We start from the raw sequence: 19,146 nt of genomic DNA on the forward strand, positions 1-19,146 counted from the left end.
GCCCCCGCTTGACGAATCACCCCGAGACTTTCAGGGTAGGAGCGGAGCGGAGCGCCCCATTAGTTTTGAAAATTTCGCGAAGATTCGTCAATCGGCGCCAAAGTTATTCAAAATAGAATTTTCAGATTTCCTATGGAAACTCGGTCCTAACTATAACTATCTACTGGCGACCGCCAGTAGATAATATATATATATATATATATATATATATATATATATATATATATTATCTACTGGCGGTCGCCAGTAGATAGTTATAGTTAGGACCGTGTTTCCATAGGAAATCTGAAAATTCTATTTTGAATTACTTTGGCGCCGGTTTACGAATCCTCGCGAAATTTTCAAAACTAATGGGGCGCTCCACTCAGCTCCTACCCTGAAAGTCTCGGGGTGATTCGTCAAGCGGGGGCTGAGAAAAAAGGGGAGACCCAAAACACGTTTTCCCCATGCATTTTCCCATAGGACCTTTAGTCGAAGGTACAGCCCGAACGGCTGAACAGAATTACTTGAAATTTGGCAAAGAGGTAATCCTCAGGTCAGGCATGTGCCTTTTGCATATATGGTGTCAATCTGTTCAGTAGTTCCTGAGAAAATTGCATTTCAAAGTACATAAATATCTATAAGCGCGCACCGTGCGTGCACCGTGCGCGCACCGTGCGCTCACCCTAACGTGCGCGAGCGCAATTCTGATTGGTGGTTACATGTCAGTCAACATTCGAATCGGTCAAAATCAGGAAGTGTCGGCCGCCATTTTGTGTGTTTGGTGTGTGACAGTGAAAAAGAAAGGTGGAGAACATGAAAAGGGGGCAGGGTAGAGAGTTCCTGACCCCCTAGCCTTTGTCAGGGGGTCCCTGAAGGTCCCCGAAGGGTGAAAAAAACATTTTATTTTTTTTTCAAAAAAACGCGGGGTGCACGCACGGTGAAAAACCTTAAAAAAAAAAACATTTTAAACGAGCCATTCCATATTACAGGATACAGTCAATCTTTAGCTATATACATAGGTAGTTTATTGTAAAATAAATATATAAAAAATATAATAATACATACATAACTTAGCATTTAAAAAACCTTACAAATTCACTTAAAAAACCATAGGTTTAACACATGTTATAGTTAGGAATTAGCATTTAAAAAACCTTGCAAATTCACTTAAAAAACCATAGGTTTCACACATGTTATAGTTAGCTGGACATTTCACTTGTAAAAAAACAATGAAATTCCCCCGTTATAATTAGTTCAGATAACTATAACTCGCACGACCGCCACTCTATCACAAGGATGATGTCTTCAGGGATGTCATGAGTGATGCCACTGACCATGTCATGAGTGATGTAATGTGCGACGTCATGAGCAGTGGATTGCGGGCGCGTGAGTTATAGTTATCTGAACTAACTATAACGGGGGAATTTCATTGGTTTTTTACAAGTGAAATGTCCAGCTAACTATAACATGTGTGAAACCTATGTTTTTTTTAAGTGAATATATATATATACACATATATATATATATATATATATATACATATATTATCTACTGGCGGTCGCCAGTACATAGTTATAGTTAGGACCGTGTTTCCATAGGAAATCCGCAACATTCTATTTGGAATAACTTTGGCGCCGGTTGAGGAATCCTCACAAAATTTTCAAAATAGGTGGGGCGACCCGCTCCGCTCCTACCCTGAAAGTCTCGGGGTGATTCGTCAAGCGGGGGCCGAGAAAAAAGAGGGGTCCCAAAACATGTTTTCCCCATGCATTTTTCCATAGGGACCTTTAGTCCAAGGTACAGCCCGAACGGCTGAACAAAATTACTTGAAATTTGGCAGAGAGGTAGTCCTCAGGTCAGGGAAGTGCCTTTTGCAGGTCTGGTGTCAATCTGTTCAGTAGTTCCTGAGAAAATCAAAAGTAAAATCATATATATATGTGGGCGGAGCCTAACCACACATCTCATCCTGAGATCTGATTGGCTGTCAGCACTTCATCCAAGAAGTGTTGGCAGCCATCTTGGGACCAATATACATGATAGCACCTCATTAAAAAGCATTGCAGTTAATAGAAGGTTTTAAGACTTTAGTTACATTATAAATCATTTGTTGATGGTACCATACTCATTTTAGGAATTGTGATATGTTCTAAGGTGATTTCACCATGTGAAAAAGCCTTCTGCTGGGATATCATGATTGAGAGAAAAATATTTTCTCATGCTTTTCCCACAGAGGTTTGGAAGGTGATCTATAAGCTAAACTGAGAGCATATTTTCTGTAAATTCACATTATCTTTCTCAGTCATGTGAGAATGAAGTCTGACATTCTCAGTAAAACATGTACATCCAACAAGGGCAGAGACTGTCAGTTGATTCCTTTGTGTTCTACTGCAGCTTCCCAGAGTGTTCCAAAGAACAACTAGAGCGCTAAAAGTCCTACTTATGATAAACGTATGGCACACCTGAAGCCATCTTGCTTGGATTAAAGTGGTAACTCTTAAAACATTTAATTTAAAAAGGAACAAAATGAGGGGGTTAATTTTTCCATAAAAAGTATGATTAGTGCTGCAGAAAGAAAAATTAGAGCACATTTTGAGTGACTTCTCAAATCCTCTTCTATTTCATAAAAATATTCTGACATGCAGACTGAAACATGCACTTTCAATACCAGCAGCAGTTTTCCCTGGTGAGCAGTAGCTTTACTACAGTGATCTAATGATCAAAAAGAGTGCTAACATTCTGAATTTATGGCAAATGTGTGACACATCTGAATGCCTTCTTGATGGAATCAAAGTAAAAAACTGAAAGTATTTCCTACTGAGGAGACTGCAGTAAATGAGGAAATTAGGAAACTTCATAACAAATAAGTCTCCCAAGATGGCCACCAGAGACAAAAGAGCCCAAATGTAGCCCAAATATCACCCAGATGTAGCCCAAGTATAGCCCAATGACAGAATGTCCCAGAGTGTTCTTAAAAACAACTAGAGCGCTTACTGTCTTCATTATGACAAAAGTATGGCACACCTGAAGCCATCTTGATTGGAATAAACTGGTAACACTTAAAACATTTAATTTAAAAAGGAACACAATGAGGGGGTTCATCTTGCCATAGAAATTATGATTAATGCTGAAGAAAGAAAATGAAGGCACATTTTGAGTGACTTCTCAAATCCTCTTCTATTTCATTAAAAAATTCTGACATGCAGACTGAAACATGCACTTTTAATACCAGGAGCAGACTTCCATGGTGAACAGTAGTTTTACTACAGTGATCTAATGAGCAACTAGAGTGCTAACATTCAGAATTTATGGCAAATGTGTGACATATCTGAATACCTTCATGATGGAATCAAAGTAAAAAACTGAAAGTATTTCCTACTGAGGAGACTGCAGTAAAGGAGGAAATTAGGAAACTTCATATCAAATAAGTCTCCCAAGATGGCCACCAGAGACAAAAGAGCCCAAATGTAGCCCAAATATCACCCAGATGTAGCCCAAGTATAGCCCGATGACTGAATGTCCCAGAGTGTTCTTAAAAACAACTAGAGCGCTTACTGTCTTCATTATGACAAAAGTATGGCACACCTGAAGCCATCTTGATTGGAATAAACTGGTAACACTTAAAACATTTAATTTAAAAAGGAACACAATGAGGGGGTTCATTTTGCCATAGAAATTATGATTAATGCTGAAGAAAGAAAATGAAGGCACATTTTGAGTGACTTCTCAAATCCTCTTATATTTCATTAAAAAATTCTGTCATGCAGACTGAAACATGCACTTTTAATACCAGGAGCAGACTTCCATGGTGAACAGTAGTTTTACTACAGTGATCTAATGAGCAACTAGAGTGCTAACATTCAGAATTTATGGCAAATGTGTGACATATCTGAATACCTTCATGATGGAATCAAAGTAAAAAACTGAAATCATTTCCTACTGAGGAGACTGCAGTACATGAGGAAATTAGGAAACTTCATAACAGATAAATCTCCCAAAATGGCCACCGGAGACAAAAGAGCCCTCATGTAGCCCAAACTCACCCAGATGTAGCCCAAATATAGCCCAATGACAGAAGTGTGCAAAACACTTATTATTTTGTGTTTTTGCAGTGTTATATAGTGCAGACTTGTCAGGTATTAGAGTGCTTTACATGAGCATTGGTTACATCACACAAGAACAAATTCATTTTGGTTGTAGACCTGGGGAGACTAAGTGATTTGACCAGAATCACAGAATGTCGAGCTGAAGCAGAAACTTCAACCTGGTCCCCAGTTGCAAAGTCTGCAGTTCTGGAAGTAACACCACATCCTCTCCCCTAAGTGCAACATTTAATCAAGTGGTCAACTGGATAAAAAAACATAAATATAACAAATAATTTAAAAGTGCTTTGTCGCTATTTGAAAACTCAGAAAATATGTCCTTATTTTAGTCTTTTAGAGCACTAACCATAATTTTGATGCCAATAAGACCCTCTCATATATGTAATTTCTAAAGGAAATGCTCTAGGTATTACAGTTTTGATTACATCAAGATGACGTCAGGCGTTCCACACTTTTGTAATAAATATAGAATGTTAGCAATCTAGTTGTTCATTAGGATACTGTTGAGAGGCAGAGGCCAGGGGCACGGACTCTGAAAATTGAAGGCAGGTAGGAGGGTGCAAAGGCAACAATTTCACCACACTGAGCAGGCAGGAAGGGCCGTGGCAGCACAACAGACTATGGAGGGCAGTGGAAAGGGGGGCAGGGGCAACAGACAAACAATACAGGACTTGCAATAGAGGCTGTGGCAATGTAATAGACCATTGTGGGCAGAAGGAAGAGGCAATTGTAGTACAACCATACATGCCAACAGACCCGATTCAGCCAGGAAACGTCCAATGTTTTTAAGCTCAAATGGGCTTTATTTGATCTGTCTCCTGTCTACAATCTCCTCTTTTTCAATGTAACTCAAAGGGGAAAATCAATACCCCAGTTTTTTTTCAAAATCTCCCTCTTACCAAATTCAAAATGTTCGCAAGTATGGTACATTGGATCATGGAAGGAAATGGGGTAGGGACATGGACTTGGATAACAGAGGACAGGAGGGACATGGAGAGGTGCACCAAACTGATCCTGCAGGGCAGGCATCAGGGTTTGCAGCAGCACAATAGGGAACCACACAGGGCATGCGGGACGAGAGTGCAGCACAACAATGCATAGAAAGCAAGAGGGAGGGGACAGGACCATGCACATGGACAACAGAGAACAGAGGGGCAAGAGGCAATGGTAGCTAGCTGACCATAATGGACAGACAGGAGAGAAAGCTGCAGCATAACAGACCATAAAGGGCAGGAGGGACGGATCAGGGGCATTACAATGGAACAGACAAGCCAGGAGGGAGGGAGTAGGGGTCTGCACATGTAAACAGAGAGCTGGGGGCAAGGGGGCAGGGCAGGAGCAGCAAGATAGCCATGGAGGTCAGGCAGGATGGGCACTAGAAGCAAGACACACCATGAAGAGCAACAGTGAGACTGTGATGGCATACACACAGACCATGGAGGGAAGGTGGGAGGGGGTCAGGGGCAGCTAACTGACCACACAGGGAAGGTGGGAGGGGCCATGGCAGCACAGAAGACCATGCATGGCAAGTGGGAGGGTTAGTGGCAGCACAATGGCTATGATGGGCAAGAAGGAGGGTGCAGGGGCATGCACAAGGGACGATGGAGGATAGAAGGGAGGGTCAGGACCTGTGCACAGACAAGAAAGTTCAGGGGAAGGGGCCTCACAACAGACCGCACGGGGCAGGCAGGAGGAGCAGTTGCAGCACAACAGACCAGGGAGGGCAGAAGGGTGTGGCAGTACAATGGACCATGTGGAGAGGAGGAAGAGGATAGGGGCATGGCATGTGGACAGGCAGGGTGGAGGTGGCAGGGACAGGTTACAGTCATCAGACAATGCTAGGCAGGTGGGAGGGGAGTGGCAGCTCAACAGAACACTCAGAGTAGATAGGAGTGGCAGGTCCATGGAACATGGTGGGCAAAAAGAATGGAGCAGGGGCATGCACAAAGACATCTGAGGGCAGGGGGAAGGAGAATAGGGGCAGCAAGCTAAGCACAGAGTTTAAGCAGGAGGTCAATGATGGGACATAGAATTGGGCAATGGAGGGCAGGAGGAGTGGACTGGTACATCATACTAAATTGAGGGCAGTGACAGCACATCAGACTATACATGGCAGGAGGGAGGAGGCTAGTCCATGGATTCACACAACAGAGGATAGGGAGGAGGGGGATGGGGCAGCAAGCTAACTGTTCAGAGAAGGCGGGTATTAGGAACTTTATTGTTTTTAAAACGTGTGTCTGTGCGAACTACTTAAAATATGAACAAGTATGCAGCATAATCTCACTTTTATTCAGGAAGAAGAGGACGTTTGTGACTGTGACTCCGAGCTCACTTGGCAGAAACACCCCCTGACCCTCCAACCCCTATCGCAAAATGTAATGCCCGTGAAAAGGGTAGGTGAACACAGTGTTATATAGAACATAGTCCTGAGAGCACGATTGAAAATGAAAACTAGATATAGTGTATGGTATAAACTATGCACCAAAAAGTGTGATATAAGATGAACCGGGCGTGAAATATAATATGCAATACATTGTGCGCAATGACAGATTCATTGGAGAGCGCGAGATAGCACAGGCACTAGCGCGTGCTATGCGATATGCGCCTTGGAGTGTAATATGCACAGGGCAGTGTTGTGTAACCTAACTAGTCTCTAAAGTTGTAATATAAAATATGTGCTGGGGAGTGTAACGTTGCATATGCACTGTGACAAAGATATGGATCCCAGATTGTAATATGTATGGCATAGCACTGTGCGTTATAACATAGGCATCGAGGAAGGCACGTTAGATGGGGCAATATAACCTGTGCGAAGACAAGTGTGGCATGACATATTCATGGGGTGGTGTTACAGTGCACATGGGCTAGAGAGTGTCATAGCATCTGCACTAGCTAGTGGAATACAACACAGAGGTGTGTGGCACTCAGCAGGCAATGGTGGGTGTAACACAGCATTGGGCTCTGCCAGGAGCGTGCTGTGACTCTCAAGTGATGTTCGTCCCCTTTCCAGAGAGTAAAATAAAAAGTATTACACATCCGGCAGTGGATGTGTGTTTTATTAATCGTGAGGGGGGTTTCTTGCATAGTTTTGGTCGAATTTTTGTCGAATCCCCTTTGAATGGCTTGGTGTGCATGTGTATTAAATGTGCCCGTCAATAGCTACCCATGTTTGTATAAATAAACAACAAGGGTGTCTACCGGGATTAGGCACGGTAGGGCATCAGACATGTCAGAGCTTCACTAGTGGTGTAAATACATTCCACGTGGATTCATTGTATGCATAGTCGCCTTTTAATGAATATCACGCAAATCGTCATGGTGATAGGTACGTACGGTTTGTCCAGCATGTCCTAGGTGTGTCTATAAATATATATATTTTTTAAAATAATAAAAAAACAGTGGCCGGCCCTGGGGATTGGGGTAAAAAAAATATAATTAGGAGACAGGCCCTGGGGGATGGGGTCATCAGGGCCAATAAATTAGAATAAGAAGGGGAACCACACAGCCCCCCTTCTTAAAAAATTAAAATGAATAAAAGACTGGCATTGTGCCGGAGGCGACGCCCCCTCCTTGCAGCACTCTGCAAACGCACCCCCTGGCGAGTTGTAAGTTGGGGAATTAATTCCTCTTCAATACTGCGGGTCCCTGAGGGCCAACTAGCCCAACAGGCATCTCCAGTATGCGCCAGGGAGCTGCGCTGCAGACAGGTGTTCTGAGGCCAAGCCCCTTTTTACACCTCTCTGCAACGCAGCTCTGTGGCGCTTACTGGAGGTACCTAGTGGTCTAGTTTGACCTTAGGGACCCTTAGGATTCAAGGGGACTTAATCTCTCAACTTCAACAGCCACAGGGCGCGTTTACACAGTGGTGAAGGGAGGGGACGGGGCCTGAGGTGACGTGTGCTAACACGCACTATGGCACGTTTTAAATTGGGGATATAATTTCCCTTCAATATGAGGGCCCCTGGGGGCTAACTAGCCCACCAAGTGCTTCCAGTAAGCGCCACTGAGCTGCATTGCAGAGAGGTGGTCCAGGCCGTGCCACTTTTTACACCTCTCTGCAACGCAGCTCTGTGGCACTTACTGGAGGTACCTAGTGGGCTAGTTGGACCCTAGGGACCCTCAGGATTCAAATTAACTTAATCTCCCAACTAAAAACGGACACAGGGCGTGTTTACACAGTGGTGAAGGAAGGGGACGGGGCCTGAGTTAACGTGTGCAAAAACGCCCTGTGGCCTGTTTTAAGAGGTAGTTTTAATCCCCCTGCCCTATTATATAGTAAGGGCTTACAGAGGAGGTCATGCTAATCACAGGGGGACCCCAACACATAATGTTCCCTAGTGTATGTAGGTGTTTTCACTGTATTCTAAGTGTCTTTTAACATAGCACTGGCTCTAGGACTGGTTAGTCAGACTCAGTTACCACCAGTATCTGTCTGAAAAAGTTGAGGGTACAGGATGATTTTGCAACAAGGCTTCTTTCTGCTCTTCTTTTTGTTCTTTCTGCACGTTATCCTTCTTCCTGCACTTTTCTTCGTCTTTGAGGACTTCTGTTGCTTCTTTCTGCACTTCTTTTTTTTCTTTCTCTGCATTTTTTCTTCTTTCTTCACATGTCCTATCTCTGTAGGCATAGTTAGAAATTAGCATTTAAAAAACCTTTGAAATTCACAGAAAAAACCATAGGTTTCAGGCACGTTATAGTTAGGAATTAGCATTTAAAAAACCTCAGAAATTCAGCGAAAAAAACCATAGGTTTCAGGGGTGTTATAGTTAGCTGGACTTTTCACTCGTACAAAACCATTGAAATTCCCCCGTTATAGTTAGTTCAGCTAACTATAACTCGCGCGCCCGCAATGCACTGCTGATGACGTCACATATTACATCACTCATGACATGGTCAGTGACATCACTAATGACATCACTGATGACATCTCAAATGACATCACTGATGACATCACTGATGACATCATCCTTGTGACAGAGTGGCAGACCTCCTCCCCCCCTAATATAACCTTTGATACACACATTAAAAATGGAAACTAAAATTTTCAAAACAATGGACATACCAATACCAGTTACAACAACCTATTCAGTATTTCTAAGATCCACATACACATCCACTCATTCACCAACAGTCCTATACAGTCACTCATACATGTACTCACTCATCATATGTACTCATACACCTATACATCCTGTTACACAACGCCACTCATCCATAGTTACTCACACACATAGTCACTCATGCTAATAAACAATCAAACATCCATTTACTTGCATATACAGTTATACACACACCACCACACTTACTTCTACAGAAACTTACACATACTTAGTCTTTTAAACAATCACTTATAGAAACACATACTTATTCATACAGGAACTCTTTCAATCTCTCACTCTCACATATACTCACTTATATACACCAGTAGTCACATATACTAGTTTAAAACATATGTAGTTACTCATAAAGACACTATTGAGACAGTTGTTCACTCACTAACACACCCATGCATACACTCATCCACCCATACAGTCCTGCACACATGCTGTATTCAACACATACAAACAGTGAGTCACTCATTCATGCACCTATGCACTACTTAATACCCCCACCGAACCATACAGACACTCAGACACTCATACTGATACTCAAAAAACCAACTAATAACCTATATAGACACTCATGTAGCTACTCACCAACCCATGCAGCCACTTATACACAAAGTGAGAGACTGACACAGATATTTACATATTTAAACATTACTCACTAAGCCATGTATTCACTAAGATACACTTAATCAGTCAGTTATACAATTAATTTTTCAAAAACAAATCATCCATTTACACTTATATATACCCATTTATTCTTCCATCGACCTTGAGATATACATATATAAAACATATGTAATTTTCAGAAAAACACACATTCACTGGATGATGTCATCAGTGATGTCATCAGTGATGTCATTTGAGATGTCATGAGTGATGTCATCAGTGATGTCACTGACCATGTCATGGGTGATGTAATATGTGACGTCATCAGCAGCATTGCGGTCACGCGAGTTATAGTTAGATGTACTAACTATAACAGGGGAATTTCAATGGTTTTGTACAAGTGAAAAGTCCAGCTAACTATAACGCCCCTGAAACCTATGTTTTTTTTCAGTGAATATATATATATATATATTACCTACTGGCAGTCGCCAGTAGGTAGTTATAGTTAGAACCTAGTTTCCATAGGAATAGCATTTTTTAAATTGCTAATAACTTTGCCGTCGTTTGACGAATCTTCGCAAAATTCTCCCCAAAAAAAGTCTATCTAGATCAGCCCCTATCCTGAAAGTATGGGGGTGATTTGTCAAGTGGGGGCTGAGAAAAAAGGGGGGTCCCAAAAAGTGTTTTCTCCATGTTAATTTCCATAGGAAACTTTAGCCAGGGCTACAGCCCGAACTGCACCAAATTTTGCAAAAATGTAGCGCTTGGTTCACAAATCAACCTTCTCTTAAATGGTGTAAATCTGTTCAGTAGTGTTTGAGAAATTCAAAAAATAAGAGTAAAAAAATTAATTTCCCATAGGAAACTTTAGCCAAGGCTACAGCCCGAACTGCTGAACTGAATTACACCAAAGTTGCCAAAAAGGTAGTGCTTTGTTCAGAAAGCAACCTTTTTTAAAAATTGTGAAGATCCGTTCAGTAGTTGCTGAGAAATTCAAAAAATGATAATATCAATATCTAGAGGTGCAGTAGATCCGCGCACCGTCCCGAGCACGAGCTTTATTCTAATTGGCTGTCAACACTCCAAATCAGGAAGTGTTGGCAGCCATCTTGTGACTCAGTAGAACCGAGTCAGAAGAAAACAGAAAAACCAAGGCGAATAAAAAGAAAAGGGGGCAGGGTAGAGACCCTCTGACCCCCTAGGCCTGCTCAGGGGGTCCCAGAAGGACCCCCAGGACCAAAAAAAGCATTTTGATTTTTAGAAAATCGGCTGAATTCGCGCTGGGTGCGCGAATCCGGACAAAAAGCGTACGGTAAGCTTACGGTAAGCGTACGGTTTACGCAATGTCCGTAATTTATCTACGCTGTTTGCGTATAGTTACGCAATTTGCGTAGCCGCGCGTACTGCTCGTGGGGCGCGTACGCGTGTACGCTACACGCGCACGTTACGCGGAAGTGTTGGGGAGTGACTGTTATGCGCATGCGCGCGAGCGCGTGTCTTTTTTACGCGCATGCGTACTTTTGCCGTAAGCGCACCGTAAGCGTACGGTGGGTCATGTGATCATGAAACACAACTTTTGATTGGTTGAAACTACTTTCAGTTCTAGAACTCTCCTACACCACACCCATTCCCCTCATTTCTGCTTGTGATCCCTTAGGAGAAGGAGCTGGGTTGTCTTTGTGATACGATGGCAGAACAGCAGAGCTCTTCTGAGAGTGAGGCTAGCAGCACTACCTTGAGGCAGAGAGCGAGGAAACAAAAGACCTCTTACGTATGGGAGTATTTTTCTTTTCCAGAAGGCCAGCAAAAGGTAAATGCACCCTTAGTGACTTGTAAGCTGTGTAAGCGTGTACTTTCAAGAGGGAATCCTGACAGGAAGTATTCCTTTGGGAATCACACCATGATGAGACACCTTAAGGATGTACACAGAAGGACACATGCTCGACTTACTGAAGGTAAACCTTCAGTAAATCAACCAAGCACATCCACAGCAGGTCAGCCTGGACCATCATCTGCAGTGCCGAGTCCTTCTTCTGCAGGTCAGGTGAGCCCTTCATCTGTGGGGGGAGCATCTCCTTTTTCTGGTCCTCTGGAAATTAACCCTCTGTTTGCGAGGGTTGCAGTACGGTGCGCCACTTGTCATGATCTAATTAGTTATAGGGAGACCAGTATTTCCCTAGTGAACTGTAAAATAGATCAGCACACTTGTCGTACCATCTAATATTCCCAATCTTTCTTTCCTCTGTCCCTGCATGAACACAACGGCTCTTTTAAGAGCCAACCTTACCTTTCATCTATTTTTTATATATGTTTTTAAAAACTTTTTTTTTTTTTTTTTTACCGTACGCGTACGGTACGCGTAATTTTTTTTTTTTTTTTTTAAAACACTAAAAATCAATTATCACATTACAAGGTCCTTGAGAGACTACAATTAAAAACTGAAAATGTGATTGTAGAGAAGTGGAAAAAAGGGACCATGATATTATTGACTTACCATACCCACTCAAAAAAATATTTATTCATTTAAAAAAATTTTTAATTGCTTTAAATCTGAAAAAAAAGAAAAAAGTATTAATATTTAATAAAACATTTTATAATACAGTACACATATTTACATATTTTTCAAAAAATATTTTTGCCTTTTTTTTGCTGTTTTCAGAATATATTGCATTTCACTATAAATTGTGAAAGCAATTGCATTCATCATTTAACAGCAGGCAAAAAAAAGTTAACAATCTCAAAGATTGTTTTAAAAAAGCCCACAATCTCTTTTTGCATAAACATAACTTTATAGAAAAGCATAATATTCTTAAAAAATATCATCTAATATCAATACTTATTTCTTTAAAATACCGTCTGATATTTTTGTTTCAGAAGTATAATCACAATAATATATCTCAAATAACTCCACAATACATCGGGTTCCATTTCCTTTCGGCCAAATAGTAATTTTAAAATTCTTTTTTGGTTAAATTTCCAATGGTAATCCAATAAAAATCTAAAGTTTAAATTGTACAGATTTCACCGATTCTCTGTAACATTTTGGTTTCCGAAAGATTTATTAATAATTAAATAAGTCCACAATAGAATTGTTTACCTTTCCGCATGGCCAAATAGTAATTTGAAAAATCTTTTTTGAAAAAATTTCCAATGGCAATCCAATAACATTCCAAAATTTAAATTGTGCAGATGTTACCGATTTTTTCTAAATTTTTGGTTTTCCAAAGTTTCCTTAAAAAATGGAAAAATTCCACATTACAATTGGTTACCTTTCCATTAGGCCAAATGATAATTTGTTAAATCTTTTTATTTGTAAATTCCAAATGGTAATCCAATAAAATGGTAAAATTGTTTTGTCCAGATGTTGCCAAATCTCTCTAAAATTTAGGTTTCAGGAAGATTAGATAGGAATTTGCTAAATCAAAAGGCAAACGTTGCTTAAAAATCAATTGGGAATCATTACACAGTGTCCAGCCTTTTTCACATTTAAGATAAACTGTGTAATGACCAGAAGTTACAGTAGGTCCATCATGGAAAATTATTGCAACTGTTACAAAAGTTTTTCCTGAAATTGATAATTGCTGTCCTGTAAACTTCTTTATTAAAGTATCCAATTTTGAACCATCAGCTCTACATCGTTGCATCATTAAAATTACATACTGTCCGTATTCCTTTAAAATTAACGTTGAAAACATGTCAGATTTACACTCACCGCATTGCATGCTATGATTAGCATCTTTAACTAATTTAGCAAAAGTGACTGTTTTACTCTCTGGCAATGTTAAATAAATAAACCTTTCATTATCAACATTAGAGCCACATATATTATAACAGTTTTCACAACTATGTTCCCATTTATAAGAGAGACCAAATACATTTTCAATGGGAACCCCTTCTTCTTCCAGTACCTGAAGAAAATACATCAAGAATTCCTGTGCGTCTTGCTGTACATTTTGAGAAAACTGTGTTCGTCCTGAACATACATCTAAAAGTTTTCTAATTTCAGTAGCACTTTCTATTTGAGTTTTATCATTACTCAGCTTTTCAAAAAGGAGACTCAGCACAGAACAGAATCTTTTTCCCTGATTTACTATTATCTGCTCTTGCAAACTTTCCAGATAAAATGCAACATTCGGCACTACATTAGCGTAGCAGTTGACACCAGAGCTATTTTCAAAATGACATCCTACAACCTGTTCTTCATTTTCCTTATTCTTTTTGCTTGCAATTACATCACTCCTCTTTTTTTTCCTCCTCTCTACATCTTCATTACAGATATTCTCATTTCTCCTTTTACGAGAAACTACACGTTTCTCCAACACAGGATACTGACCTAAATGAGGAGCATAGCTTCTTCTTAATCTATTATACTCCTTTACACAATTTGTATCAGCACTAACTTTTGAATCATCAAAGTCTATCATGAATAAACCTGATAATGTTTTCACTCGTGACAAAGCAACATATGCCATACCTTCTTTGAACACAGTTGAACCAATGTTCACAAATGCACAATCTACAGTCAATCCTTGAGACTTGTGAATAGTTACAGCATATGCTAGCGAAAACGGAAACGGCTTCCTACGTACATATAAGTCTTTCACAAGCATGAAACGAACTGAACAACGACAAATGTCTTTAACTTCTTCTATCTGATCAAATTTTATTTTTAAACATTCAATTCCATCTTTTTTCTGATAATTAATAAAACCCACAACTCTTCCCATAGCTCCATTAACTAAACCTTTTTCAACATCCAAATTTCTCCTTAAAAATACTCTACAGTTCATGCAAACATATAGATTTTTTTCTAATCCAGCTGTTTTGGAAATGTTCTTCTCTAGTGAATCCAATTTATTTTTCAGTGTGCCTGTTAATGTGACAGTAATTCTTCCATCCTCAATTTTGTCCACTGCTTCCAATTTCCTGATATCTTCCTTTTCCAATTTCAAAAGCTCCTCATTGAATATTGAGCATTCACGTAGAGTTGGCATTAAGCAGATGACACTTTTGTTTTCTGCAATGTTCTTGTATATCTTCTCTGCAACTATTTCTTCCTTTGGAAATAAATTATGTAGCAGCCGACTCTGTAATGCTTTTTTGCCAGCTTCAGTGAGTAGTCCAATTCTGATATCTTTCAGAATACTTCCATATTCTTCATCGTTTGCTTGCCTCATATTAGTAGTAAGTTCCTTGTACTCAAAGAAGGACCAAATATTTGTATTACCGATGCTTCCCAATGACTTCTTCGTGTCTTCATGTGTCACAGTATTAAACACTGGTTGTCCTTTAACTGGAGTAAGTTGCAAAAGATCTCCAAAAACTATGACGTGTTTTCCTCCAAATAACACGTCATAGTCTGTCTTCAGAATTTGCTGCATTCTTAAATGCACAAAGGCAAGCATTAAGTTTGATACCATGCTCACCTCATCAATAATGAGAACTTGCATCTTCTTCAATACTCTTGAAACTTCCAAGCATGCTTCTCCAGTTAGCTTGTTGTATTGTATTTTGTTCTCATGCTCCACTGGTAACATTAGCAAACGATGTAAAGTGATTCCTTTTATGTTATATGCTGCTAACCCAGTTGGAGCAGTAACCACACAAGACAAAGTAGAATCCGTTTTTTGCTGTATGTAGCTTCTGATGACTTTTATTAGGAAACTTTTTCCAGTTCCAGCTTGTCCGCTTACATACATCCTGATTGGATGAAATGATGTGCATGAGCACTCTTTTTTTTCATGTAGAAATCCGTGATCAATTTTGTTTCTGATCTCTTCATGAATTTGTTGCTGCTCTTCGTTCAGTTGTCTTTCCAAATTTTGTAAGTCTATAAATTCTTCTTGAGCTTGATTCATAGCCGTTTCCACTTCATTCATGGCTATTGATGCTTCATTTTCAACGATTGGTTGTCCTAGGGGATCTTGACTGAGTGTTCCTGAACTTTGGCTGTCCTGAGAACTGTCTCTAGCTATTTCTGCTGCAATTGTAGTTTCCTGTTCAATTTCTTCATTTAACATTTGCAGATAAGTTGTGAATGTATTGCATTGTATGCTGTCTTTGCAAGCATTAAAAGAATCTTCATAGCTTTGAAATTCTCCCAATAGTTCATCCTCTGTACGCCATGGTTTAAACAGCTGTAAAAGAGCCAAGTAGTAAAATTCCTTTTTGTCAGTAGTGTCGCAACTCAGCTTCCGGTGATTTATCAAACTTCCTTTTGTTTGCTTCACCAAACATCCTTCCTCACCAATGACTTTATATTTTCCATTGTTGATGTCTTCTGCGGCTTTCCGTGAATAAATGTAGTTCTGCAGCACTTCATAGAGACACATGTTCTCCAGATGATGACTTCTCTTGGGATAATATGTGTCCAACATGTTTGATTTCAAAATATCTGTACTTTCTGGGTCATTCTCGGCCAAATATTCAATTTCTCCAACAGATTTCAGTACCCGATTTCTCATTGCTGCAAGGCCTAAACTTGCCCAAATTATTCTTCTTGATTTCGAGTAGAGACTTGCAGAAGATAACCTATCTGAACATTCGTAGGATCCAATTTCTCGATGCGATAACATCTTCAAACTGAAACTGTACAGCTTCTTACTGACAGTTTTCTCGTGAGAAATCTCTTCCCACATTTCCTTCAATTCTGTTTTTTCTGATTTCGTAATGTAAGACGTTACATATCGAGCAACAGCAATGGAATTGTCAGCTACATACTGTATATCCATGTTAGCGTTCCACATGCATAAAATCACTGGGTTGTAGTCATTTATATTTTTTGATTCTTCTTTTCTTTTAAGGTTGTAGGTATTCTTAGGTGATTTTCTTGTGATAGTATGTCTCACAGATGACATAAAACTGTTAACTCTTCCATTTGAAAGAACAGGTCTAGGAAATCCAAATCGACATTTAGTGTAGTATTTATCTTTGCTCTTGGATTTCCGTCGACAGTATTTTCCACACCGATGACTTTGGAAACGTAAAACTTGCTCCTTTAACTTTTTCTCTTCTGTGCTTTTTGGTATAGCACATGTTGCATATTCTTCAATGTAAGATAACACTGCTTCATCAGTATCTGTTCCAAACTTTGGGGCATCCTTGATCCACAACAGCATATGAATATGAGGAGCACCTCTTGCCTGGTACTCTTTTCTCCAAAAGAAATCCACTACTTCTCCTAGAGGTGGATTTTTTTTATTGCAGATGAAGGACATCATAGCCTCAAATCTATGATTGAAATATCTGCAAACATTAACCGGATCCAATGAGCACAGTTCTCCTGCTGTCTTGTATTCGATGTTTTTAATGTTTGAATTTGCCTCTCGTAGAAAATCCAGTAAATCATCCCAAGCGTACTCGGCACAGCTTAGGGTAACGAACCATGTTGGTGTTCCTAAATTCCGTAACATGCATTTTAATTCACCATGGCGTCGGTACCAATATTCATTTGTCCCACGCTGACAAGCCATCAGATTGATCAGTTGTGTTTCCAAATGATCATCTCGGTGCTGCACTTTCTAAATAAAATCCTTAGCAGACACATTTTGCAAATGTACTCCACTTTTTAAAATGTGATTTACTGCATAAGACAATGCAGACAAGTCGCTTTCAAATAAAAGATGGAACAAATAAGGAATACTTTGTCGAAATCTGGGATCTTCAGCATATAGTCTTGTAGTCCGATACTCAGAAGCTGGAATCTGTTCCGGACGTTCATCGTATCGTCCTCCTTTTCCTTTAGGAAACAGCTGGGGAAAACATCGAGCTTCCAAGCTCTCCTCCCATACACTCACGGGAGTTCCTTTTGCTTTCTTCATCTGAAATAGATCAATATTGTCTCCCATAACTTCTTTTGAATGAAGAGGATGTATGCTAAAATGTTCATAAATTTCTTCTTCCTTTGACTTGTCCACTTTTTCAATTTGTCCAGTTGGTGTTTCTGTGTCTTCTTGTAAATCTTCTTCTTCTTCTTCTTCTATATAAATTGATTCATACCATTTGTTATTCCTTTTCAAATACAAATTTGCTCTTTGTACTTTCCGTACATCTACCAGCTCCTGCCAAATCTTCTTATTCTTTGTAGGTACACCATTAACCAGAATAATTAATGGTTCAGTTTCCAAAGTATCCGCATCAATAGTTTCCATATTTTTTTTCAAATGCAAGGGCAAATACACCACTCTACCTTTTAAACCTCTCAGTAAATCTGAAGGAGGTAATTTACCAGTTTTGGGCTCCATACGTACTATGGTCTGGAACGGATGAACACATTGAATGAGTATAGACTCATATGTATTTAATTCAGAAAGTTCAGCAGGAATAGCATCCAATTCTAAATTATTATGTACAGCTCTGGTCGGCATTCTATTTTCCTCTAACTTGTTGTAACAGTATTTACAAATACGCTGATCTTCACCCAATTCAAAACAATTTTCAAGAAATATATATGTGGCAAAATCCTTCCACTTATAATTATCTTCATTTTCACTCTTTCTGTAGAGATCAACATTCCTAGTTTGTTTTCTATAATGAGTTCTGCGGCAACAAATACAAGTAATATTTGGTCTTTCATTAGAGATTATTGCAGATTTTGTTATGTGATCATTAAATGTCTTACTTACAGAGGGTTCTACATTCTCTTCCACTTCTTCCTCATTTACTGTGTCCTTCTCTGCACTGTTTTGTTCAGGACCAAAGTAACAAAACTGAATTTCATCAACAACCTTCTCTACATCTGATACCGTTCCACGGAACAGAGCCCTATTCAATTCATCTAACTTTATTGCTGGACTTTTAGCAAAATACAACCGTCTCACAAACTTTCTCATTTCAGTATGATGAACAGCCAGCATCCTAAAATGATGGAAAACACTATTACACACTTTTCTAGATAGACAAGCCAGAGAATGACCCTGCAAACCAGTATTCTCTCTCACTCTGCATGGATCCAGACTTTGAAGCACCTTAATCTTCTGTTTTACACTTTTTTTACTATATTCTCTTAGAAACTCACGAAATTTATCAATAGATTCCTGACGCACAGTGCAAATACTACTACAATTCCAAGTGTACACTGGGGCTTTAGGACGTCTCTCCATAGCCTCATCCGCCATCACTTGTACCTCATCTCTTGGAACCATTATCTCCTTCTCCATTATGCAACCATTTTTCACTTCATAAGCACGACCTCTGGTGTCAACTGCATGCAGCAAACTATTACTTTGAAAATAACTCTCTTCATTAAAAAAAGGTTCACTACTTGAACTATGCATCCATTTTCCTAAAAACACTTTAGAAAAGTTTGTTCTGTTCACTACTCTTTTCCTTTTGCTATGTGATTTCAGTAC

The sequence above is a fragment of the Triturus cristatus genome, chromosome 7 (genome assembly GCF_964204655.1).
Source record: "Triturus cristatus chromosome 7, aTriCri1.1, whole genome shotgun sequence".
Classification (NCBI taxonomy): Eukaryota; Metazoa; Chordata; class Amphibia; order Caudata; family Salamandridae; genus Triturus; species Triturus cristatus.